The 26,653-nt window shown below is 44.1% G+C and overlaps 1 protein-coding gene across 8 annotated transcripts in view; it reads left to right on the top strand.

Moving 5' to 3' along the window:
• Positions 1–200: 200 nt before the first annotated feature.
• Positions 201–26,653, top strand: part of TNRC6A (trinucleotide repeat containing adaptor 6A) — a 211,906-nt gene continuing 185,453 nt past the window's right edge. For 3 of the 8 annotated variants that reach the window (XM_063598578.1, XM_055100432.2, XM_034950889.3), the window contains exon 1: positions 217–482. The gene's annotated coding sequence lies outside the window, so the exon portion shown is untranslated. Of the gene's footprint in view, positions 483–26,653 lie in introns of all 8 variants that reach the window. The other 5 variants (XM_055100436.2, XM_063598580.1, XM_024925876.5 and 2 more) reach the window with 4 other exon arrangements.

The following is a 26,653-nucleotide window of genomic DNA, read 5'->3' on the forward strand; positions in this document are numbered from 1 at the left end:
AGGCATATTAACTATTCATCAAGATCTTCGCGTTGCATGGGCTGCGAGGGTTCTCCATCTGCGTCCCTCCCTCTGTCACTGACTGGGGGTAGGGGGCGGGGGGTCCTCCAGAAGCATTTTATCTGTCAGTCTGTGAGCGGGGGCTGGGGGTGGGGGACTGAAGTTAGGCAGATTTGTCTCATCACATGATGGGGGACCTGTATCATGTGATGGCTCCGGTGATGTTGGAGGCGGCATGTGACTCCCAGGGCTACGTGGGTTCAAAAACAATTTAAATACAAAAACACAAGCAGGTTCCCCTCCTCTCCTTTGCCTTTGGTCTGGCTCTCCCCGTCGCTGGGTCCAGTGCCTGACTGAATGGAAAACCCGTCGTCTTGCAGCCACTAACCTGTGAGCGCCGGGTACCTGGAGACCAGGCCCCTCTGCTGGGGGCCCCCAGGAGCGGTGCCCCATCATTTTGCAGCCCACTGACTCCCAGCCTGGTAAGTTACTGCACACTTTCAGCAATTATCTGCGAAGCTGTCCTCAACTGCCTCATTAGCATGCGCAGGGCACCCTCGCTGGGCACGTTGGAAGGGAAGTGCCTGCCGGCTCTGGGGAGCTGCGGCTCTCGGGCCCTGCCAAACAGACGCAGCCTTCCTAGGGAGCAGCGCTGCGCTGGCTCTGCTGGGGTGGAAGGAGCTTCTCCTTCGCTGTCCTCCCTCTCCCTTCCCAGCCCATCTTATTCCCAGCCTCTCCTCTCTCTATCTTACTCCTCCTAACCTCTCTCACCTCTCACCTTCCCCCTTTCCACCCCCTGCCCTCGGATTTATTTATTTATTTATTTATTTATTTATTTATTTATTTATTTATTTATTTATGACAGAATCTCGCTCCGTCGCCCAGGCTGGAGTGCAGTGGCGCAATCTCGGCTCACTGCAACCTCTGCCTCCCGGGTTCAAGCGATTCTCCTGTCTCAGCCTCCCGAGTAGCTGGGATTAGAGGCGCCCACCACCACACCCGTCTAATTTTTTCGTATTTTTAGTAGAGATGGGGTTTCACCATGTCACCATGTTGGCCAGGTTGGTTTCGAACTCCTGACCTCCAGTGATCTCCCCGCCTTGGCCTCCGAAAGAGCTGGGATTACAGGCATCAACCCCTGAGTCCGGCTGGATTTTCTTTTTTATTCACATACCTTTCTGTCTCCCACTGATTTTCTTAGGAGTTCCTCTCATCCTCTAACCTCGCTTTTTAAAATTATTTTTCTGGATACCTAGATTTTTGTCCTTTCTGGCCAGAGCCTGAAAGAACAGCTTCTAAGGACTTGGTGATTGGAAATGTACCTTCTAAAAAAAATTCTTTTTTCACTAAGACAGTGTAGAATGCCCAGTTCCCGGTGTGTGTACGTGCGTGCACGTATGTGTTAAAGGAGATGGATACATTGCTTGGGGCCATCAGAACTGTTTCCTGGGAGGTGGTTTCTTGGCTCCACACCCCAGCTCAGCAAGGGAACGATCAAGTGATAGGAGGCACAGTTACAGCAGTCAGGAGACAAGGCACTCGGACCCCAAACATCTGACTCTCTGTGGGAGAAACCAGGGCTCAAAGCAGGAGCAAAAAATCTAGTGCTGGATGCGCTCGGGCATCGAGAGGCATCTCGTAGAGCTGGCTCCGAGTTTGAGGCCACACCTTTGCAGAATGAGGCAGCGTGTGAGCGATTTAGTTCAATGTAATTGCAGTAGAGATGGACAGGGAGAGGACAGATTAGAATGATGTTTAAGGGATAGAAATAACAAGTCTTGCACATGTATTACATATATTAGTTGAACCATGGGGAAGCCAAATGTGAATTGTGAAATTATGGCAGTGGCTGGACACAGTGGCTCACACCTGTAATCCCAGCACTTTGGGAGGCTGAGGCAGGCAGATCACCTGAGGTCAGGAGTTCGAGACCAGCCTGGCCAACATAGAGAAAACCCCATCTCTACTAAAAATACAAACATTAGCCAAGCATCGTGGTGCACATCTGTAATCCCAGCTACTCGAGAGGCTGAGGCACGAGAATCGCTTGAGCCCAGGAGGCAGAGGTTGCAGTGAGCCGAGATCACGCCACTTAACTCCAGCCTGAGCAACAGACCAAGACTCCATCTCAATAAAATAAAATGAAATAAAATAAAGTAAAGTAAAATTAAATTAAATCATGGCAGTATCTGTAGCCCCGGAGAAAGGAGATGGTGGCTGTGTCAAAAGCTTTTGGTTCACTGTCATCTGAGCTATACCAACGTCTGTTCGGCAAGAAACTTTTAACAACGACAGAGCAGAATCCGCCGAGTGACTCAATGACAGGGTGCTATTTCTATCTCCATTTCCAAGATGGAGAAACTGAGGCAAGGAGCAGCTCATTAGGTCACTTGCTTAAGGGCACTCAGCTAATAAGTGATAGAGCTAGGATTTAAGCCCAAGCAGTTTTCTCCAGCGCCCACACAGTTAACCACCAGACAGCTTCGAAAGAAAGCTATCCAGGCTGGGCGCAGTGGCTCATATCTGTAATCCCAGCACTTTGTGGGGCCTAGGCGGCTGGATTGCTTGAACCCAGGAGTTCCAGACCAGCCTGGGCAACATGGCAAAACCTCATCTCTACAAAAAATACAAAAAAAAAAAAAAAATTAGCTAGGTGTGGTGGCATGCACTTGTAGTTCCAGCTACTCAGGAGGAGGATAGCTTGAGCCCAGGAGGTCGAGGCTGCAGTGAGCCATGATTGCGCCACTGCACTCAGCCTGGGTGACAGAGTGAGACCCTGTCTCAAAGAGAAAAAAAATAGCTGTCCAACAGTTGCCATGTGACAGTTTGTGCAAGTTTGGGGCTACATTTGTGAACGAAACAGAGACACTCTATTCTCATGGGGTTTATAGTCCAGTGGGGAAGGCAGCTATTAAGTCATCATACAAGATGATACATTGTTTCAAAGTGGGGCATTTGCTAAGAAGGAAGGTAATAAGATATGATAAGAATATATAACTGAAGGCCGGGAGTGGTAGTTTACACCTGTAGTCCCAGCTACTCCAGAGACTGAGGCAGGAGAATTGCTTGGACCCAGGAAGGAGGCAGAGTTTGCAGTGAGCCGAGATCGCACCCTTGCGCTCTAACCTGGGTGACAGAGTGAGACTCTGTCTCAAAAAAAAAAAAAAAAAAAAAAAGGAATCTATAACTAAAGACATACTTCAGTTGCGGGGGCATAAAAGTGGGGACAGAGTTGGTCAAAAGAGGCCTCTCTGATGATGCAATTTTTAAGTTGGGGTGTGAGAGAGGGGTAAGGGTCAACCAGGTGGTGTGTGTGAAGGCCTTGAGGAGGGCAAGGGCTCAAGAATGCTGGTGGACCAAACACATTGCATATTTCAGACTGTGTTAGATGAGGCCATCCAGATTATGTGGAGCTCCAAAGCCCTGGCTAATGACTTGGGTTTCATCCTGGGATCAATGAGCAACTATTAAAGCATTTTATTTTATTTTATTTTATTTTATTTTATTTTATTTTATTTTATTTATTTAGAGATAGAGTCTTGCTCTGTCGCCCAGGCTGGAGTGCAGTTGTTCAATCTCGGCTCACTGCAACCTCCGCCTCCCAGGTTCAAGCAATTCTCCCGCCTCAGCCTCCTGAGTAGCTGGGATTACAAGTGTCTGCCACCATGCCCCGCTAATTTTCTTTTTTTTTTTGTATTTTTAGTAGAAACATGGTTTCGCCATGTTGGCCAGGCTAGTCTCAAAATCCTGACCGCAGGTGATCCGCCTGCCTTGGCTTCCCAAAGTGCTGGGACTACAGGCATGAACTACTGTGCCCAGCCTATTAAAGCATTTTAAGTAGGGAAGGAGCATACTTGGATTTGCAATATGAAAAAATGAACACAAGAGGTATATCAGTTTTTCTTGCACTACAGACCACCTCAAAGCTTAGTGGCTTCAAACAACCATCACTTATAACTCCTAACTCTGTGAGTTGGAAGTGGCAGCTGGGATCATCTGGGCACTGCTGCTGTCCTGGCCTGGGTTCACTCGTGTAGATAGTCTGCTGGCAGGTTGGTTGAGAGTTGGTTGTTTGTGGATGATCTCACCCAGGTGTCTGCTGATTGGCAGGGGCAATTGAAATTGACCAGGCCACGTGTCTCCCTAGCTAGAGGGCTAGCCCAGCCTTTCATATGACAGCTGGGTTCCAAACGCAGCAAGAGAAGGGAAGCCCCAGTACACAAGCATTGTTCAAGCATTTGCTTGCATCTTGTTTGCGAGGCCCCATGGGCCTAGACAAGTTACGTAGTCAAGCCCAGAGTTAGAGGATGGAAAAAGATACCACTTGTTGGGTGGAGGTACAAAATATTGTGTCTCTTTTTCTCAGACTACTACATGAATTCGAAAGGTTAATAAGCTGGACACTGTCTCCCTCTAATATTGGGAGAAACTGAAAGCCAAGAGGAAATTTGAGGCCAATTTTGTGATTAGAGATACCCTCAGAACTATCATCTATCAGACTTTGTTTTTTGCTTGGAACAAGCACGGGTTTGTTTTGGATATGGATTAGAAGGTGGGTGTGGTGAAATAAGATCTCTTCTCACGGGATTTTTTTGGGAATGACTTGGAGTCTTTTGAGATTGTTCCCCGTAATGAAATTTGGGCCATATGGAACTCAATGCTTTCAGTGTTCTAGGCAAGGCAAGAGCACATGCAAAGGCCCCCAGGCAGGAAGCCTGGGGCTTATTTGGGAAACAGAAGGAAGGCAATTTAATTTAAAGTAATTGCAGTGGACCAGCACGGTGGCTTACGCCTGTAATCCCAGCACTTTGGGAGAACGAGGCAGGTGGATCAACTGAGGTCAGGAGTTCGCGACCAGCCTGGCTAACACAGTGAAACCTCGTCTCTACTAAAAATACAAAAATTAGCCAGGCATGGTGACCGGCACCTGTCAGCTACTCAGGAGGCTGAGGCAAGAGAATTGCTTGAACCCAGGAGGCGGAGGTTGCAGTGAGCTGAGATCTCCCCACTGCACTCCAGCCTGGGTGACAGAGTGAGACTCTGTCTCAAAAAAATAAATAAGTAATTTTTAAAATAAATTAATTGCAGGGGAGATGGAAAGGGAGTGGACAGATGAGAATAATGTGTAAGAGGTAGAAATAACAAGTCTTGCTGCTGGATCACATAGAGTAGTTGAAGGAAAGGCACATATTAGAGAAGGCTCACAGGTTGATAATTCCATGTACTAAGATGGAAAGAAAGACTAGGAGAGGAGAAGAGTATTTTGTTGGGGGAGAGGGCAGGAAGATGTCAACCATTCCGTGCTGAGCCCAGTAGACTTGAGATCCCGTGAGACATCCAGAAAGATATACCCTAGACAGTGGGATATGCTCAAAGAGGTTTAGACTTGATATGTAAATTTGGAGACCAGCTGAGATCACTTAGAGAGTGTAAAGAGAGAAATCAAAGAGAAGTGAGACTAGAACTCCAGGCTGCCCACCATTTAGAAATCAGATAATGGAGGCATCCATGCAGGAGGTGGAAAGAGGAGGGAAATCGGAGTGTGGGCTCATGAAGCCAAGAGGGCAGAATATTTCAGGAAGGAGAAAGTGACCAACTGGGTTGAATGTTGCCGAGATGCTGAATAAAATCATCATCTTGGAGACGGGGAATGAACATTCTAAAGTGAGCAGAGGGTTGCTGGGCAGAGTGCTTACTGAGAACACAGAGCATGTGTTTCAAGTTGTAGCTGGGTGTACTGGCTCACGCCTGTAATCCCAGCTACTCAGGAGGCTGAGGTAAGAGGATCCCTTGAGGCCAGGAGTATGAGACAAGCCTGGGCAACATAAAAAGTAACCCACCACCCACCCCCCAACACACATACCCCTACATGCTCTAAATTTTTTAATTTAATTAGCCAGGTATGGTAACACAAATGTAATCCCAGCACTTCAGGAGGCCAAGACAGGAGGATTACTTAAGGCCAGAAATTAGAAACAAGCCTGGGCAACGGAGCAAGACCCCATCTCTAAATTTACTTTTTAATTAGCCAGGCATAGTGGCACATGCCTGTAGTCCCAGCTACTCAGTAGACTGAGATGGGAGGATTACCTGAGCCCAGGAGTTCTAGATGAGTCTGGCCAACATGGTGAAACCTGTCTCTACTAAAAATACAAAAATTAGCCAGGCGTGGTGGTGGACACCTGTAATCCCAGCTACTCAGGAGGCTGAGGCACAAGAATCACTTGAACCCGGGAGGCAGAGGTTGCAGTGAGCTGAGGTTGCGCCACTGTACTCCAGCCTGGGAGACACAGCGAGATGCTGTCTCAAAAAAAAAAAAAAAAAGAAGAAGAAGAAGAAAAGAAGATTGTTTAAAAGGTGTTGCTTAACTCCTAAACACATAGGGGAAGGTAGTTCTCTTTTGCTTATTAATTTTTTAGGAGAAAAAGGCATACAAATTTATTAATGTTCATAAACACAGAAGCCATGCAAAATATGAGATTCTGTTATTTCTATCTTGACAACAGTCAGAAAATATACTCTATATGTTTTTATTCTTTGATATTTGTTAAGAGACTCTTTTTGACCCAGTATATGGTCAGTGTGGGCAAAGCTTCCATATGCACTTGAAAATAATGTGTATGGCCGGATGCGGTGGTTCACGCCTGTAATCCCAGCACTTTGGGAGGCTGAGAGGCGGGTGGATCACCTGAGGTCAGGAGTTCGAGACCAGCCTGGTCAACATGGCGAAACCCCGTCTCTACTAAAAATGCAAAAAATTAGCTGGACATGGTAGCGCATGCTACTCAGGAGCCTGAGGCAGGAGAACCGCTTGAACCCTGATGGCAGAGGTTGCAGTGAGCTGAGATCATGCCATTGCACTCCAGCCTGGGCCACAGAGTGAGACTCCACCTCAAAAAAACAAAATGTGTATTCTGCAATTGTTGGGTATAAAGTTTTATATATGTTAGGCCAAACTTGTTAATCATATTGTGCAAGTCTTCTGTAACCTTCTTGATCTTTTGTGTGTGTGCTTGTTTTCTCAGTAAGAGAGAGAAATGTGCCAAAATCTTTAACTGTAATTATAGATTTATCTATTAGTTTTTTTGAGCATCTTTTTTTTTTTTTTTTTGGCAGGTTGTGGGGATGGAGTCCCACTCTGTTGCCCAGGCTGGAGTGCAGTGGTGCAATCATAGCTCACTCCAGCCTCCCACTCCTAGGCTCAGGTGATCCTCCCACAACAGCCTCCTGAGTAGCTGAGACTACAGGTGTATGTCACCACACTTGGCTAATTTTTTAAATATTTTTTGTAAAGACTGGGTCTCACTACATTGCCCAGGCTGGTCTTGAACTACTGGGCAATCCTCCCACCTCAGCCTCCCAAAGTGCTGGGGTTACAGGCATGAGCCACCACCCCTGGCCAAGATAATTTAATAATCCTAATGCCTAGTGTGATTGTGTGATTAAGAATTATGCTTCTTTTATTGCTTCTTGGCCTTTTGACTAAGATCAAATATGAAGAAATATGCTTCTTTTATTAATTGTATTATTTATACAACAAACTTATACAGCACTTACCCTGTGTCAAGTATGTTATTACTAAAAGCTCATGTAATCCTCATAACAACCCCAGGAGGTAGGTATTGATATTATACCCATTGCAGAGATGAGGAAACTGAGGCATGGAGAGACTAAATAACTCACCCAGAGTCATGTGCCTTGTAAGTGGTCAAGCCAGGCTATGTTATCTCTCCTCTGTTCTTCAGCTACACCTGCTGAGAATGAAACAGTTCATATCCACGGATGAGGAGGGCATCCTATCCCCTGCACAGTTCTGGAGATGTGTAGAAGACATTTGATTTTATCTATGCCTCTTAATTTGAATTAATTTTTTTATTTTATTTTATTTATTTATTTTGAGACAGAGTCTCACTCTATCGCCCAGGCTGGAATGCAGTGGCATGATCTCAGCTCGTAACCTCTGCCTCCCAGGTCCGAGCGATTCTCGTGCCTCAGCCATCTTAGTAGCTGGAATTACAGGCGTGCGGCACCACACCCGGCTAATTTTTGTGTTTTTTTATTTGTTTATTTGTTTGTTTCGTAGAGATGGGGTTTCGCCATGTTGCCCAGACTGGTCTTGAACTCTCAGCCTCAAGTGATCTGCCCGCATCACCTTCCTAAAGTGCTGGGGTTACTGGCGTGAGCCACTGCACCCAGCCCATGCTTTTTTCAAGGCTGTGACTGAGCCGCCTTCTGTTAGGAGTAATTACAGAAAACATCAATTGAACACTTTGCATGTGCCAGCCACTGAGCTAGGTATTTTACCTAGTGGTATATCCTATTTTCTAAACAGTACCCTACTCCTGGTAGGCTCTCAGCAACTATTTGTCAAATAAATGTGGAATGACTTTAATCCCCATAGCTTTATGGTGTAAATATAATTATGATTCCCATTTTACTGGTGAAACAACTGAGGCCCCAAGTAGTTGACTTGCCTAGTGAATGATCTGTAGACTATAGCAGTGTGATTATATCACCCAGCAAGTACACAAGATGATCTATTAGGGTGAAGAAGGAAAACAATGGGACCTCTATTTATATGTATTCCTTATATCATTCCTTTTACTTTCCATTTCATGAATTTTTTTTTTTTTTTTTTTTGAGACAAGGTCTCACTCTGGCATCCCGGCTGGAGTACACTGGCGCAACCATGGCTCACTGCAGCAAGCCTCCCACCTCAGCCTCCTTGAGTAGCTGGAACCACAGGCACATGCCACCACACCTGGCTATTTTTTTTTTTTAAGTAGAGATGGGGTTTCACCATGTTAGCCAGACTAGTCTCAAACTCCTGGCCTCAAGTGATCCACCCACCTCGGCCTCCCAAAGTGCTAGGATTACAGGTGTGAGCTACGGTTCCTGGCCAATGTTTTTGTAATATACTGAATAGTACAGTAGTTCATATATAAAAGCTATAAATAATAAGTAAATACACACATTTGCAGAGATACAGGCTTAAAATGCATACCACTGAAGTGAATTTTCGAAAGAATTTTAAAACCATTGCTCTAAACCACTACTCTGTACTTTTTCTTCAAAGAGAATGTAACAGATTGATTTATAGCTTTCTTAATTGCCATGAGAACTAAAGATACATTCTTGCTGCCTTGATTGGGCTGTTTTCTGAGTATCCATAGACAATATCCCCAGCATCGCTTGGAGTTAGTGAATTTAGAAAATTCACCTATTATCATCGTGGGTCTCACTCTCAGAGATTAAATTGGAGAAGGGAAAATAGAGAATGTATTCTCTTTGTGTCATGAATTTAAGTAGCTGCTATTATAGATGCAATAAGAATTAATTCTGTTCCCCTACTGCCTGAGAATAACATTTGAAGGTAAGAAATTGCCTGTTCATTGAGGCATAAGTCAATAAGTAGAGTCAACTAATGATAGAGCAGGGAACAATCAGATACAATGTAGTAAATTATGTTCTGTCATAGTGTAATTCTTAATAACTGAGCTGTCACTCTAGACATGTTCACATTTTTGTCTGGAGAATGGAAAGAAATAAAATTTTAGCTACATTACAGACAAGGTAAAAATCCTGGGATGTGGGTGGAAGGAAAAACTTCACAGAAAATACTCTTGCACTGGAAGATGAAGGATGAGTGAAAGTTCATCAGGATGACAAGGAGAGGAACGTCAGAGAATGTCCCTGACACGGGGAACAAGACAGCCACGGGTACAGAGAGGAAAGGTCAGTTGTACAGGGTGTGTGTGTGAGAGACCGCAGGAGCAGATGTCAGAGAAGCTGGGCAGGAATCATGGTATGGACATTCAGAACTAGACAATAGGCCAGGTGCCGTGGCTCACACCTGTAATCTCAGCACTTTGGGAGGCCAAGGTGGGCAGATCATTTGAGCCCAGGAGTTTGAGACCAGCCTGGGCAACAAAGCAAGACCCTGTCTGTATAAAAAATTAAAAACTTAGCCAGGTGTGATGGTGCATACCTGTAGTGCCAGCTTCTTGGGAGGCTGAGGTGGGAGGATCACTTGAGCCCGGGAATTTGAGGCTGCACTGAGCTATGATTGTACCACTGCACTCCAGCCTGGGAGACAGAGCAAGACCCAGTTTCAAAAAAAAAAAAACTATATGAGCTTAGGATCATCAGATCCCTGCTTGACCTTGAATTATCATACTAGCTTCGTGGCCTTGAGCAAGTACTTCTGCAAGCCTCAATTTCCCTATCTATAAATTCATAATAACAATCATTGTACCCACCTGTTAGGGTTATTGTGAGTTTGAAATAAGAGTATCCGTTTGCAATGCTACCTGATCACATGGGAAGGTCTCAGTAGAGAGAGGTGGTATTGTTGGTAGTGTCGTTATAATGCTAGTCAAGGAACTAGATTATGGAATGCCTTATATACCAAGTCAAAGAGTTTGGGCTTTCTTGGGTCACTGTTTCTAAAATGTGATGTTTGTTCATAAGTAGCTCAGGCTGGGTGTTCTGGCTCAGGCCAGGCACGGTGGCTCATGCCTGTAATCCCAGCAATTTGGGAGGCCGACGCGGGCAGATTACCTGAAATCAGGAGTTCGAGACCAGCTTGACCAATATAATGAAACCCTGTCTCTACTAAAAATACAAAAATTAGCCGGGCGTGGTGGCGTGCCCCTGTAATTCCAGCTACTCGGGAGGCTGAGACAGGAGAATCACTTGAACCGGGGAGGCAGATGTTGCAGTGAGCCGAGATCGTGCCATTGCATTCCAGCCTGGGCAAAAAGAGTAAAACTCCGGCCAGGCGCAGTGGCTCACGCCTGTAATCCCAGCACTTTGGGAGGCCGAGGCAGGTGGATCACGATGTCAAGAGATCGAGACCATCCTGGCCAACATGGTGAAACCCCGTCTCTATTAAAAATATAAAAATTAGCTGGGCATGGTGGTGGGTGCCTGTAGTCCCAGCTACTTGGGAGGCTGAGGCAGGAGAATTGCTTGAACCCGGGAGGTGGAGGTTGCAGTGAGCCGAGATCACGCCATTGCACTCCAGCCTGGGTGACAGAGCAAGATGCCGTCTCAAAAAAAAAAAAAAAAAAAGACTGAAACTCCATCTCAAAGAAAGAAAGAAAGAAAAATAGTATTCAAGTTGTTTAGCAGTTTCTGTTTCTATAAAAATAATTTAAAAAAAAACATGTGCTTAAGCATTTCACAAATTTGAAATAGAAGAAAGATTACCAAATACTGTTATGGTCTCAATAATGGTTCAAGGGTGCCGATGGTTCAAATTGGTCACATTCTTAACAATGTATAGTCAAAATTCAGTTACTAGAATATGGTCTTTTTTTTTTTTTTTTTTTTAGACAGAGTCTCTCTCTGTCACCCAGGCTGGAGGGCAATGGTGCGATCTCGGCTCACTGAAAACTCCGCCTCCCAGGTTCAAGCGGTTCTTGTGCCTCGGCCTCCCGAGTGGCTGGAATTACAGGCGTGCGGCACCACACCCAACTAATTTTTGTATTTTTAGTATAGGCAGCGTTTCATCGTGTTGTCCAGGCTGGTCTCGAACTCCTGACCTCAGATGATCCACCCACCTTGGCCTCCCAAAGTGCTGGGATTACAGATGTGAGCCACCGTGCCTGGCCAACCTTTCTTAGCTAGATCATTGGTATATTATTGTTTATATGTGTAACGTGTGCATTTTTTCCTGTTACTATTATGTTATGTTATGGCTCTGATTAACCAAAATAGCTTAATGACTAAAAAGTGTTTCATTAGAGTATAAAAGCAATAGTAAAAATAGTAGTACAAACACTGCGACTCGGAAGCATAATTAGTGAACAGGACTTCAGGATCTGCCGAGACAGAGCATCTGTGAATATGATGATTTCACCCCAGCAGCTGAAAGAGAAAGTGTGGATGGAAAGCAAGGCTATGAGTATCTGAAAATTGGATTTTTATTGAACAAGGGATTTATCTTCCTAGTGTCTCCAATGTATATTGTATTAGAAAACTTTATCAGATAGCTTCCTGATGCTGTAGGACATTTCACATCACTTCCAAAATAGAATAACCTGTCTGGCCAACCAGTGTTTTTTCCTGAACCAAGTACAAAAGAATATTTTTTAGTGGCCAGCCATGGTGGCTCATGTCTATAATCCCAACACTTTGAGAGGCCAAGGTGGGAGGATCTCTAGAGCCTAGGAACTCAAGACCAACATAGCAAGACTCTATCCCTAAGACAAAAATTAAAAAAAGATAGAATATTTTCTAGTATGCAATTGATTAATTTTATTTCTAATTGCAAAGAAGGCCAGGTGCTGTGGCTCACACCTGTAATCGTGGCACTTTGGGAGGCCAAGGCAGGTGGATCACCTGAGGTCAGGAGTTCGAGACCAGCCTGGCCAACATGGTGAAACCCTGTTTCTGGTAAAAACACAAAAATTAGCAGGGTGTGGTGGTGCATGCCTGTAATCCCTGGGAGGCTGAGGCAGAAGAATTGCTGGAACCCAGGAGGCAGAGGTTGCAGTGAGCCGAGATCACACTACTGCACTCCAGCCTGGGTGACAGAGAGAGACTGCATCTCAAAGAAGAAAAAATAATCATAATAATTGCAAAGAGGACAAAACAGCAAAAGCAGATGCAAGCCATGCTGTTTTCAACATGCCTCCAAAACCAGCCCCAAATTTAGGACAAACAGAACGCTAGGAGAGAAAGCAAAACTAGCCAGAAGCAAACCTGGTGACAGGGTTGTATGTGACATAGCACAAATGGCAATAACAGTTCTATTATATGGTGGAACTACCATTATTATCATGATGCCGGCCAATATTATATTTTACAGTTGAGTGAAACTACTGGCAGAAAAGGTAAGAACCAGCTCTTTTTATCTGTGCGGTACATAGGTGAATGAGAAAGACACAGTTGATCATTTCGAGTTCCAATTATCACTGAAAACCAAAATACAAAAGCAATTTTGTGTTTCACCTAACGTTGTTGTGTAAGATGGTGCAGTTTGGAAGTGTATTTGACATCATGCTAACAGAGGAACCACTGTGCGTACAGCAAAGAAAATTTGGTGCATCAGTATCTACTGCTACAATAATGCAAAGCAACCACCCAACCCAGTCAGTTAAGTGATAAGAATTTATTTATTTATTTATTTTATTTATTTATTTTTTTGAGACGGAGTCTCCCTCTGTCGCCCAGGCTGGAGTGCCGTGGTGCGATCTCGGCTCACTGCAAGCTCCGCCTCCCGGGCTCACGCCATTCTCCTGCCTCAGCCTGCCGAGTAGCTGGGACTACAGGCGCCCGCTGCCACGCCCAGATAATTTTTTGTATTTTTAGTGGAGACAGGATTTCACCGTGTTAGCCAGGATGGTCTCGATCTCCTGACCTTGTGATAAGAATTTATTTGTCTCATGAGTCTGCAGATCAGGCTGGGTCATTCTTCATGTATCAGCTGAGCTCACTCAGGTGTCAGTGCTCAGATGTCGGCAGGGCCCACTACAGAATTTGTGGAGCCCAGTACAAAATGAAGACACAGGATCCCTTATTTAAAAATTATGAAGAATTTCAAGGCTGGACATGGTGGCGCACACCTGTAATCCTAGCACTTTGGGAGGCTGAGGTGGGTGCTTGAGTCCAGGAGTTCAAGATCAGCCCGGGCAATATAGTGAGACCTCGTCTCTAAAAAAAATAAAATAAAATAAAATAAAATCAGCAGAGCATGGTGGCGTGTACCTGTAGTCCCAGCTATCGGGAGGGTAAGGTGGGAGGATTGGTTGAGCCCAGGAGTTGGAGGCTGCAGTGAGCTATGATCGCACCACTGCACTCCAGCATGGGTAAAGGAGCAAGACCCTGTCTCAAAAAAAAAAAAAAAAAAAAAAAAAAAAAAAAAGAATTTCAAGAGGATGACAACAGCATTCGCATTAAAGCAAATGGTTCTTTTCTTAGCACTGGGCTCTATGCAATTGCAAAGGTCATGCAGTGATGAAGCCAGCACTGGCTGTAGGTCACATACGCGGCTCTGCTGCTCTTGGCTGGGTTCTTTCACCTGTCTGGGCATCAGCTGGCTGTTGGCTAGCTGGGACAACTCGGGGTAAGTCCACTCCATTCCATGGGTCACATCCGTCAGCAGGCTCGCCCACACGTTTCTTACCACACAGACAGAGGAGCAAGAGCACGCAAACCCAAATGTGCACGTGGATTCCAAATCTCTGCTCTCGTCACATTTGCTGACATCCCATTGGGTCACAGCAGGACACGTGGCCATCTCAGAGCAAAAGTGGGAGGTGCTACAGCATTATACAGCAGAGGACATGAATACAAGGAGGGCTGAAGAAGGAGGGCCATTTTTGTCATCTACCTTCCTTGACTACTCAAAAATAGTTGCATCTGAGTGCTGCTTTACTTGCTAAGGACCGTTTGTTTGTTTGTTTGTTTGTTTGTTTGTTTGTTTGTTTGTTTTGAGACAGGATCCCACTCTGTTGCCCAGGCTGGAATGCACTGGTGCAATCATGGCTCACTGCAGCCTTGAACTCCCAGACCCAAGTGATCCTCCCACCTCAGCCTTCCAAGTAGCTGGAACCACAGGCACACATCACCACATCTGGCTAATTTCTTATTATATTTTTTCTAGAGATGGGAGCTTCCCTATGTTGCCCAGGCTGGCCTCAAACTTCCGGGCTCAAGTGATCCTCCTGCCTCGGCCTCCCAAAGTGCTGGGATTACAGGCATGAGCCACTGCACTCAGCAAAGGACAGTTGTTCAACAGCATACATCCTGACCTTAAGTGCTGACGAAGTAATACAAATTGTTATCACAATCAAACATCAGTCACCGAACAGAGGTCTTTTCTGAGTGTTTTGGGAAGAAATGGTTGATGTGTGCTAAAACTGTTTTTCCACCCCAGAGCATACTAGCTCTCCCAGGGGAAGGTGCTCTTGTGAATAATTGAAGGAGGTGATGAGATTTCTTTATATAATACTAATAAGGCCATAAAAGACCAGAAATCATAGACCTGCTCCCTGTCATCCTTGTCATTATCTGTTTGGTGGAGAAATGTTATCTCTATGATTTCAAGTAGTGTGTCAACACATTATGGCCAGTAGCTTGAAAAACTTGAACCCCTCATTTTAGGCCCAACATAATAGAAGATTCAGAGCTAAGGATAAAGTATCAGGAAATTGAACTGTGATGCACAAGGCTTTGTTGGCAGGCATTGACTCTTCCCTAACAGTTGATTTTCTTCATTCCATGGAGAAAGAAATCAATTATTGAGCATATTTTAAAACCCCATGCCAGGCCGGGTGCGGCAGCTCACGCCTGTAATCCCAGCACTTTGGGAGGCCAAGGCGGGCGGATCACAAGGTCAGGAGTTCGAGACCAGCCTGACCAACATGGTGAAACCCCGTCTCTACTAAAAATATAAAAATTAGCTCGGCGTGGTGGCGGGCGCTTGTAATCCCAGCTACTCAGGAGGCTGAGGCAGGAGAATTGCTTGAACCCGGGAGGCGGAAGTTGCAGTGAGCCGAGATCGCACCATTACACTCTAGCCTGAGCTAGAGTGTTAAGTTTGTTTATTTTTATTCTTCCAGTACAGTGGCTCTCAGATACATATCTCTGACCCCATCTAAGAGATTCTAATTTATATGGTCTGCACTGTACTCTGGACACCAATAGTTTCTTTTCAACTTTTATTATAGATTCAGGGGTTACATGTGCAGGTTTGTTACAAAGGTGTATTGCATGATGCTGAGGTTTGGAGTAAGAATGCCCTGGTAGTGAGCATAGCACACATTCAGTTTTTTTTCTCTTGCCCCACTTCCTCCCTCTCCCATCTTGTCCTCCCCAGGGGACACCAATATTTTTTAAACCCTCTTCAGATTGCTAGAATGTGCCACCAGGTTTCAGAATCACAAATCTAGTGGTCACTCTTGGTTTTTATTTGTTTTTAAAATGTTTTATATGTACAGAAATATAACACACACAGGAAAAAAAGAACATAAAGCAAACAAAGCTAAACATTTTTACATTGAGAAATGAAATATTGCCAGCACCCCAGAAGCTGCCCGCATGACTCATTGCAATGTATCTGAAATTTCATAACAGATATCTTTCTATGAGAATCTAGACTTATTCTGCCTCTGTAGCCTTCCTTGGAGCAATTCAAGCCATAGCATACTTTCAAGCCTTTTCCTGCTTGAACAACACTGAAATCTGATGAAATCGTAGCTCCAGATTTAAAAATTTTTTTTACATATACACATTCACATTTATGTAAAGCATATGTTTTACCAAGTTTTTTTAGATACTATTTCTTTCTTTTTTTTTTTGAGACGGAGTCTCGCTGTGTCGCCCAGGCTGGAATGCAGTGGCACTATCTCCGCTCACTGCAAGCTCCGCCTCCCGGGTTCACGCCATTCTCTTGCCTCAGCCTCCTGAGTAGCTGGGATTACAGGCACCCACCACCACGCCCGGCTAATTTTTTTGTACTTTTTAGTAGAGAGGGGGGTTTCACCATGTTAGCCAGGAAGGTCTCGATCTCCTGACCTCGTGATCCACCCACCTTGGCCTCCCAAAGTGCTGGGATTACAGGCATGAGCCACCGCGCCCAGCCTGTTTTTTTGTTTTTTTTTTTAATCTACAAATTCCTTTCTCTAGGATTTGCAGTGGTGTCAGAAGCTAAAGCATCAGTCCAAATGAGAATTCCATAAAGTTCAGGAGTAAATGTATGGCCCAACCAGGTAGTTTATATTCTAGAGATAGGACCCTGTATCCTTCTTGGTAGCTAAATATTATCTGGGGTACTGCTCACCTGCCGCAGCTTCTGTGGCTAACCCGAAGTGTCCTAGCTTGGAGGGCTACACATGTGGCTGTGACCTGGAGCAGTCACTGGTGACAGCCTTTCCTTCTCCTCCCCTACATCAGCCTCGATTGTTTCGGAGGCCCTATTAAGAAAGGCTGTGCTTCACAATCCAGGTCAGCTTTCAAGTTCAGTGCCTTCCCCAAGCAAATTATTTATTCCCTTGTTCAAAAAGTAGCTCTGGGGTCTTCATCCTCAGAGCTTGATCATCCTGGAGCTACCAGGCAGAAGGGCGGCTTCTGACCCAGCTGGGGCCCTGTAAAATTAATTAATTATCTTAATGACTGCCCCGGGAGACCTCTCTCGCTCTTAATATTTGTTTACTCTGATCTTGGATTTCCCGCAGGCTTCCTTGGGAAGAACTGCCTTCCCTCAGGAGTGTTTAGCATTGAGTTTCTCTACCCTGGTTCTGCCATTGATTTGACCCCTGATGTGTTCTTATAGGATTTCCTCACAATTTCTGATCTGCTAACAGGTCTCTTTCATGTTTTCTTTTCTTGCTTTTTTTTTTTTTTTTTTTTTTTGACAGTCTTGCTCTGTTGCCCAGGCTGGAGGGCAGTGGCGTGATCTTGGCTCACTGCAACCTCTGCCTCCTGGGTTCAAGTGATTCTCCTGCCTCAGCCTCCCGAGTAGCTGGGATTACAGGCGCCTGCCCCCATGCCTGGCTAATTATTTGCATTTTTAGTAGAGATGGGGTTTCATCGTGTTGGCCAGGCTGGTCTCGAACTCCTGACCTCGTGATCTGCCTGCCTCGGCCTCCCAAAGTGCTGGGATTACAGGCATGAGCCACGGCACTTGGCCATCTATCTTGTTTTCTAGCAATTTTGGATTTATATGTAAAATTTGTATGTATGTATAAATATAAAATATAGTTGATGCTTAAACAACATGGGTTTGAACTGCACAGTTTACTTATACGCGGATTGTTTTCTATAAAAGTCACACTAAGGGCCAGGCTCATGCCTGTAATCCCAGCACTTTGGGAGGCCAAGGCGGGTGGATCACCTGAGGTCAGGAGTTGGAGACTAGCCTGACCAACATGGTGAAACCCCGTCTCTACTAAAAATACAAAAAATTAGCTGGGTGTGGTGGTGGGCACCTGTAATCCCAGCTACCTGGGGGACTGAGGCAGAAGAATCGCTTGAACCTAGGAGGCGGAGGTTGCAGTGAGCTGAGATTGCACCATTGCACTCCAGCCTGGGTGAAAGAGTGAGACTCCATCTCAAAAAAAAAGAAAAAAGAAAAAAAAAAGTTATACCAAGTGTGCCTGCCTCATCTGTCTCCCTTTCTACCTTCTCCACCTCTGCCACGTCTGAGACAGCAAGAGTAACCCCTCTTCTTCCTCCTCCCCATTAACCTACTCAAACTGAAGATGACGAAGATGAAGACCTTTATGATGAACCACTTCTACCTAATGAATAGTAAATCTATTTTTATTTCCTTGTGATTTTCTTAATATTGAAGACAGTATATAATACATATAACATACAAAATACGTGTTAACCGACTGTTTATGTTATCCATAAGGCTTGCAGTCAATAGTAGTCTATTAGTAGTTCAGTTTTTGGGGAGTCAACAGTTACATGTAGATTTTCAATGTCGGTGCCCCTAAATCCCACATTGTTCAAAGGTCCACTGTATTTTTTTTCTGTCATTTTCGTCAGATTTGGAGTTATCATGGGAGACAGACACCCAGGCTCAAAAAATAAAATGGTGAGACTGGCATATAATGGCATTTCACAGGGAACAGCTATAATTTTAGCACCTGAATTTGAGCTTTAGTGCATAGACAAGTATATTTACAGTTACTTGTATTTTAACTAACATGCAATTTATTAAAGTTGTAAATCTAAAAACCTAGTTTTCCCGAGGCCTTTAACGTAACTCATGAATCATATTATTATACTTATAAATCTAGTATATCTTATCTAAAGTTATGTATATTTTTTATTTGTTCTTGTATCATTGCTAAATTGTAAATGTGACATAATAAATTCCCCTAAATATTTAACATCACTTAAAAGCCTGCTTAATAAATTTTCCTTCAGCTTTGTCATTTTTAACCACAATTACAAATTTGAATCTCCTAAGTGCTTCAAACATCTGACAAGGCTGACTTACAAATCCAACAAACAGAATCGCTAAGTGCTTAAACACTATTTACAAACCTAGGAAGTCTGAAATTATTTATTAATCCAGAAATGTTTAAACATTCAGTTTCAGCCTAAATAAATCAAATTCTCTTAAATATTTTTAATTAAAGTTACAAATCTTATATCAATCAAACTGTTAACTCACCATTCCGCTTAGAGCAACAGTTGTGCTTGTTGGTTTTGCTTTAAATTTGTGTCCATAAATCTCCAGTTGACCGCCCAGTACTGCCCCCTAATATATTCACTTTTCTGTTTTCCCAGGTAACTATTATTTTGGGGGGAGGAGAAAGATAGTCATTTATTAGCCTTTTTTAAAAATTTATTTTAATTGTAGTAAAATACACATAGACCGGGCACAGTGGTTCACGCCTGTAATCTCACTGCTTTGGGAGGCCGAGGCAGGTGGATTGTTTGAGTCCAGGAGTTTGAGACCAGGCTGCAAAATCCTGACTCTACAAAAAAGTACAAAAAGTAAGCTAGGTGTGCTGGTGCGTGCCTGTTATTCCCAGCTACTCAGGAGGCAGAGCCAGGAGGATCACCTGAGCCCAGGGAGATCAAGGCTGCAGTGAGCTATGATCACACCACTGCACTCCAGCCTGGGTGACAGAGTGAGACCCTGTCTCAAAAAAAAAAAAAAAAAATGCACATAACATAATATTTGCCATCTTAACCATTTTTAAGTGTCCTACGTAACTTTTCATAACTTATTCCTCCCTAATTCTCACTTACTATTTAATTGTGAATATTAGAAGCAATTAGAAAAGAATGTTATATTTTTTCTTCCCACTACCAGATCTACCAACCTAACTATACCTGGGCCAATCTAATCTGCTTTCTCTCCTTTTATAGTAGAGGAATTCTCCATAGACCTCCTTAGGCCAATTCCTGCATTCAAGCCTTGGATGTGATCCTATCTCTCACCTGCTCAGGGACTCTGCTCCTAACACCACCCCCATTCACTTCTCATCATCAACATTTCCCTCTACTGGATCATTTCCATCAGCATCTGGAAGTGCTATCTTTAAAAACACAAAGCAAGGACCAGGCACAGTGGCTCACATGTGTAATCCCAGCACTTTGGGAGGCAGAGGCAGGAGGATCATTTGAAGCCAGGAGTTAGAGACCAGCCTGGGCAACGTAGCGAGAACTTGTTTCTACAAAAACAAACAACAACAACAAAAAACATAAAACAAAGCTTTCTTTGGCTCTCCTTCTCCCTCTAGCTACTACCTCTTTATAGGAAAAATATTTTCAAAGAGCTGTCTACCTTTGCTTCCCTCCCACCTCACGTCCTATTCTCCTATTCTCTCTTTAACCCACTCGAATACAGCCCTAAGGCCTCATGCTGTAGGGAGCCCCACACTGGTCATCCTACAGCTATGCTCTCCCCTTTAGGCAAGGGATTCACAGGGCCAAAGAAACATGGCTAGTCAGAAGTTGTCCCTTCACGGACTCTACTCAGAGTACCTAAAACCCTGGGATTCCCTGTCTAAATGGCCCCAAGCCAGTTCCCAGTGCCTGGGAGAGGCTGCTGCCCAGATCCAAGGGATGTGGTATGTGTATCTCTATACCTAAGAGATGGCTGTTTGCTGTGGTGGAGGTGGGAAGGAGTGTGTTGGTGGAGCTTAGACATTCAGCCTGGAGGGTCCATGCTTGTACATACAGATGAAGGGAAGAAAGAAAAAAAAAAAGGGACCAGCCCTCCCTGTGCCAATTCATTCTGGAGAAGAACTCTTGGAATCAGAGAATTCTAAATTTGAAACTTGCCTTCCAAACACATATGGTGAATATGCATTTGTCAAGGTAGGAGGATAACATCTATTTTATTTAGCAGCTTGCTTGGCTGATAGCATTTAGTATTTAAACATATGGTGTGTAGATCTCCACTTGTACTTTTGGCCCATGCCCTACAACTGCTTGAGAAACCTGTATGGTGAAGGTCACAGATTCTCTTCAGTTTGCCTATCCAGTGGCCAAGTCTCAGATGTCATCTTTCTCAACCCCTCAGCAACATTCGACACAACATATTACTTTCTTCTCTCGAGTTCCAGGACACCCCACTCTTGGTTTGCCCCTATTCTTTCTCAGTCCTTTTGTTTGTTCCTAATTCTCTTCCCACTTATTGTAAATATTAGAACATCCTGGGGGCTGGGTGTGGTGACTCACACCTGTAATCCCAGCACTTTGGGAAGCTGAGGTGGGTGCATCACTTGAGGTTAAGAGTTCGAGACCAGCCTGGCCAACACGGCAAAACTGCATCTCCACTAAAAATACAAAAATTAGCCTGGCGTGGTGGCGCACGCCTGTAGTCCTAGCTGCTTGGGAGGCTGAGGCATAAGAATCACTTGAACCCGGGAGGTGGAGGTTGCAGTGAGCCAAGATTGTGCCACTGCACTCCAGCTTGGGTGACAGAGCAAGATTCCGCCTCAAAAAAAAAAAAAACAAAAAAAAAATAAAAACAGAACATCCTAGGGTTCAGTCTTCAGACTTGGACTCCACTTAAGTTCTTTTCTTGTTTGTTTGAGTTTTTTTTTGGAACAGGGTCTCACTCTGTTGCCCAGACTATAGTGCAGTGACTAGATCATAGATCACTGCAGCCACAGCCTCCTGGGCTCAAGGTATCCTCCTATCTCAGCCTCCTGAGTAGCTGGGACCACAGGTGTGCACCACCGCACCCAGCTACTTTTTTTAATAGACAGGGTCCTGCTATATTGCCCAGGCTGGTCTCGAACTCCTGGGCTTAAATGATTCTCCTGCCTCTGCCTCCCAAAGTGCTGGCATTACAGGTGTGAGCCACCACACCCAGGCTCTTTCCTTGTTTGAAAGTCTCATATCTGTAAATATCATCTACAAGCTGACAACACACTTCTCGTCTCCCATAACCAGCTACCTGCTGATCATCCCCCTGTGGTTTATTGAACAGACATCTCAAAATTTACAGGTCCAAACCAGAATTCTTGATTTCCCCTCAAAACAAACCTATCTCCCAACTTCCAATATCTTTCCCAACTGAAGAAATTCCACCACCGCCCACCTAGTTCTTTAATCCCAAACTCTAGAAGTCTTTGATTCCTTATTGTCGCCACACCCCACACACAATCCATAGTCAAGTTCCTCTGGCCCTGCCTTCCAAACATATTGCCTGGCTATTCATTTCTCTCTGTTTACACTTTCACCATCCTCTTCCAGGCCAATATCGTTTTCACCTGGACTGGGTAAGACTCCCAACTGGCCCCTCAGCTTTCATTCATTCATACCTTCCTCACTACAGACTTTTCATCTTACAGCCACCCCCAGAGTCTTCTAAAATCATAAATCTGATCCCATGATACCCCTACTCAAAATCTACCAATGAGTTGTCTTCACATTAAAAATAAAACCTGGGGCCAGACACAGTGGCTTTCGCTGGTAATCCCAGCACTTTGGGAGGCCGAGGCGGGCAGATCACCTGAGGTCAGGAGTTCAAGACCAGCTTGGCCAACATGGTGAAACCCTGTCTCTACTAAAAATACAAAAATTAGCTGGGTGCGGTGGTGCATGCATGTAATCCCAGCTACTTAAGAGGCTGAGGCAGGAGACTCACTTGAATCTGGGAGGCGGAGGTTGCAGTGAGTCGAGATTGCGCCATTGCACTCCAGCCTGGGTGACAAGAGCAAAACTCAGTCTCAAAAAAAAAAAAAAAAAAAAAATCCAGACTTCTCAACATGGTCTGCAAGGCCCTACATCACCAGGCACTTGCTTTGTTCTAGAACTTCCTCTCACTTGCTCTGTTGCAGCCACAGTGGCTGTTTTGCAGGTACTTGAACCTACCAAGCTTGCTCTGGCCTCAGAGCCTTTATATGCTCTATTTACCATACATGCTTGACTTATTCATGGTTTACTCCTTTGTAGGTTTTAGATCTCAGCTCAGAGTATTATCTCTTCAGAAAGGTCTTCAATCTAAAGTACAGTGCTTTGATCTAAAGTGCAATCTATCACCTTAACCAGGCTTATTTCCTTACAGCATCACTTACTTTCAAAAATTATACTCATGGTGTATTTATTTTTTTTTCTTTTTCTTTTTTTCTTGAGACAGAGTCTCACTCTGTTGCCCAGGCTGGAGTGCAGTGGTGCAATCTCGGCTCACTGCAATCTCCACCTCCTGGGTTCAAGCGATGCTCCTGCCTCTGCCTCCCAAGTAGCTGGGATTATAGGCGTGTGCCACCACACCCAGCTAATTTTTGTATTGTTAGTAGAGTTGGGGTTTCACCATATTGGCCAGGCAGACCTCAAACTCCTGACCTCGTGACCCACCCACCTCGGCTTCCCAAAGTGCTGGGATTACAGGCATGAGCCACTGTGCCCGGCTTTTATTTCTTTCCTTGTTTGTTTTCTGTGCCTCCACACACACACATTCCTCCCAATAGAATTTAAGCTCCATTAAGGTATAGAATTTATCTCTCTTTTTTTTTTTTTTTCGAGACGAAGTCTCGCTTTGTTGCCCAGCCTGGAGTGCAGTGGCGTGGTCTCAGCTCCCTGCAACCTCTGCCTCCCGGTTCCAGGGATTCCCATGTCAGCCTCCTGAGTAGCTGGGATTACAGTCATGCACCACCACACCTGGCTAATTTTTGTGTCTTTATTAGAGACATGGTTTTGCCGTGTTGACCAGCCTGGTCTCTTGAACTCCTGGCCTCAAGTGATCCTCCCGCTTCAGCCCCCCAAAGTGCTAGCATGACAGGCGTGAGCCACTGGGCCAGACCAAATTTATCTTTTTTATCACTGTATATGCCCAGTGCCTAAATAGTGTGATCATTTGATCAATAAATTTCAAAATTGGGCTGGGCGCAGTGGTTCAGGCCTGTAATCCCAGCACTTTGGGAGGTTTGCTTGAGCTCAGGAGTTGAAGGCCAGCCTAGACTACATGGTGAAACCCCATCTCTACAAAAAAATACAAAACAGATAGCCAGGCATGGTGGTGCATGCCTGTAGTCCCAGCTACTTGGGAGGCTGAGGCAGGTGGATCCTTTAAGCCCAGGAGGCAGAGGTTGCAGTGAGCCGAGATCATGTCACTACACTCCAGCATGAGCGACAGAGAGAGACCCTGTCTCAAATAAATAAATAAATAAATAAATAAATAAATAAATAAATGCACATTGAATATACCAGATTCTCTTAAGCGTTTCACACACCTTAAATACTGTAGCATGCAAAATCTACACATTATCACTAGGACTATAAAAACGAATTGCTGAACCTAATACAAGAGTATTAATATACCACAGGTATGACTTATTCGGCCATCGTCTCTATACTTGTTTTTACACTTTTCTGTGTTTGTCACATCGCTTCCCTACTAAGAAAACAGAATTGTTATCCCAGGTCAGCTGAGGTTACAAGTCCAGGAACTTCATTCGGGGATTCCAGATTACAACAAGGGATCCAGAATGTGCTCTCCAGGGTGGGGCAGCATCAGCCCCCACCTTACCAGTCTTAGCCCTTTCTCATGGTTCAGTGGCACCTGGCCTGTCCATGGAAGCTATCAAGACTGTGTCTTGCCTTAGAATTTAATGTAAATTTCACAATGTAAGAATCATTTACATTTCACATTTAGCAAGTTGGAAAAAAATCTTATTCTCCATACACTTTTTTCTTTCTTCATTTGTTTTGTTGTTGTTGAGACAGGGTCTTGCTATGTTGCCCAGGCTGGTCTTGAACTCCTGCCTCAGCCTCCCAGAGCACTGGGATTACAGAAGTGAGTCACCTTTCTTTCTTTTCTTTCTTTCTTTTCTTTCTTTCTTTTCTTTCTTTCTTTCTTTTTCTTTTCTTTCCTTCTTTCCTTCCTTCCTTCCTTCTTTCCTTCCTTCCTTCCTTCTTTCTTTCTTTGTAATGCTGGAACTCTGTACCCTTCATCTAGATTGCTTTACTTCTTATTCATAAGATTCTGCACGTTTATTTATTTATTTACTTATATATTTATTTGTTTATTTTTGGAGACCTGTCACCCAGGCTTGAGTGCAGTGGCTCAACCTTGGCTCACTGCAACCTCTGCCTCCCAGGTTCAAGCCATTTTCCTGCCTCAGCCTCCCGAGTAGCTGGGATTACAGGAGCCCACCACCACGCCCAGCTAATTTTTGTATTTTTAGTAGAGACAGGGTTTCACCATGTTGGCCAGGCTGGTCTCAAACTCCTGACCTCAAGTAATCCGCCTGCCTTGGCCTCCCAGAGTGCTGGGATTACAGGCACGAGCCACCACACCTGGCCAGATTCTGCACCTTTTTAAAAAATTTTACTTTCTCAATTGTCTCAGCACCCATCATAGACATCACATTTGTTGGTATTCAGGGAAAACAATTACCATTTGTGTATCTGTAAACTCCCAGAACTCTCTTATTATTTCTGAGAGTTTTTGCATAATTCTCTGAGGTTTTACACAAAGAAAGATGATTTTGTCACCTTATTGCCAGTAGCTGTACCTTATATTTTGGTCTCCATGGTTTTTTGTTTTATTTTTGCCTGAGCTTCCAGAAACATCATCAAATGATAGCGGTAGCTCACATCCTGCGTTTTATTTCTGACTTTAAAGAGACAACGCTGGTGTTTTATTGTTAAGGATGATGCCGTTGATCTGAGATTCTTTTATCATCCATTCCTTAATTCATTACATATTTATTGGTACCCATCCAAGTGCATTGGATTTGGCAATATGCAGGGCACTGATCGCCTTGGGGAAAGCAGTTCCAATGGCAGGGTGCCAGCAAAAGCCAGATTGCAGTGGTTTGCAGGGAGGCATGTGACGGAAACCGTCTTCTTTACTGCCTGCCAAGGATTTTCATCAGGAATGGGTGCTGGATTCTTTCTTAATGCCTTTTCAGCATTTATTAGTAACATTGTGGGTTGTTTTTTATGCTTGACCTATTGGAATGATTTAACATATTAATATATTTTCATTCATTCATTCAAGAAATACCTAAGTGCCTATGATAAGCCAGACACTCTTCTATTATTGTAATGTTAGATTTGTGATTTTATAAAATATTGTAGGACTTTGTGATTTTTTTTTTTTTTTTTTGAGACAGGATCTTGCTCTGTTACTCAGGCTGGATTGCAGTGGGGTGATCACAGCTCCCTGCAGCCTCAAACTCCTGGGCTCAAGAGATCCTCCCATCTCATGCTCTCGAGTATTTAGGACTACAGGCACATGCCACTGCGCCTGGTTTATTTTTTAACTTTTTTTTGACAGGGTCTCACTATGTTGTCCAGGGTGGTCTTGAACTCCTGGCCTCAAGTGATCTTCTCACCTCAGCTGAGATTACAGGTAGAGCCACTAAGCCCGGCTCTTTGTTTTATTTTTATATCAATTCATAAATATTGAACTGTTTTGACAGTAGTAAGATAAATTTGACTCAATTATGGCATTTTGTTCCTTAATTTTTAATTACTAAATCAATGGATGCTTATTATTAAAAATTCAAGATGCAAAAGCATGTAAATCCAGAAAGTTCAGATATTCCCTATTAATAGATATTTCCGAACCTTTTTATCTTTTAATTGTCATAAGCTTGAAAAAGTTATTTGTAAGCATTTTATGTAGAATTTTCACATCTATATTCATGGCTGTGGTATAGATATTACAGTAAGAGAGCCATACCTGGGGCCCCATCAGATTGGCCTCTCCTGCTAAATG

This window comes from Pan paniscus, chromosome 18, assembly GCF_029289425.2.
Source record: "Pan paniscus chromosome 18, NHGRI_mPanPan1-v2.0_pri, whole genome shotgun sequence".
Taxonomy (NCBI): domain Eukaryota; kingdom Metazoa; phylum Chordata; class Mammalia; order Primates; family Hominidae; genus Pan; species Pan paniscus.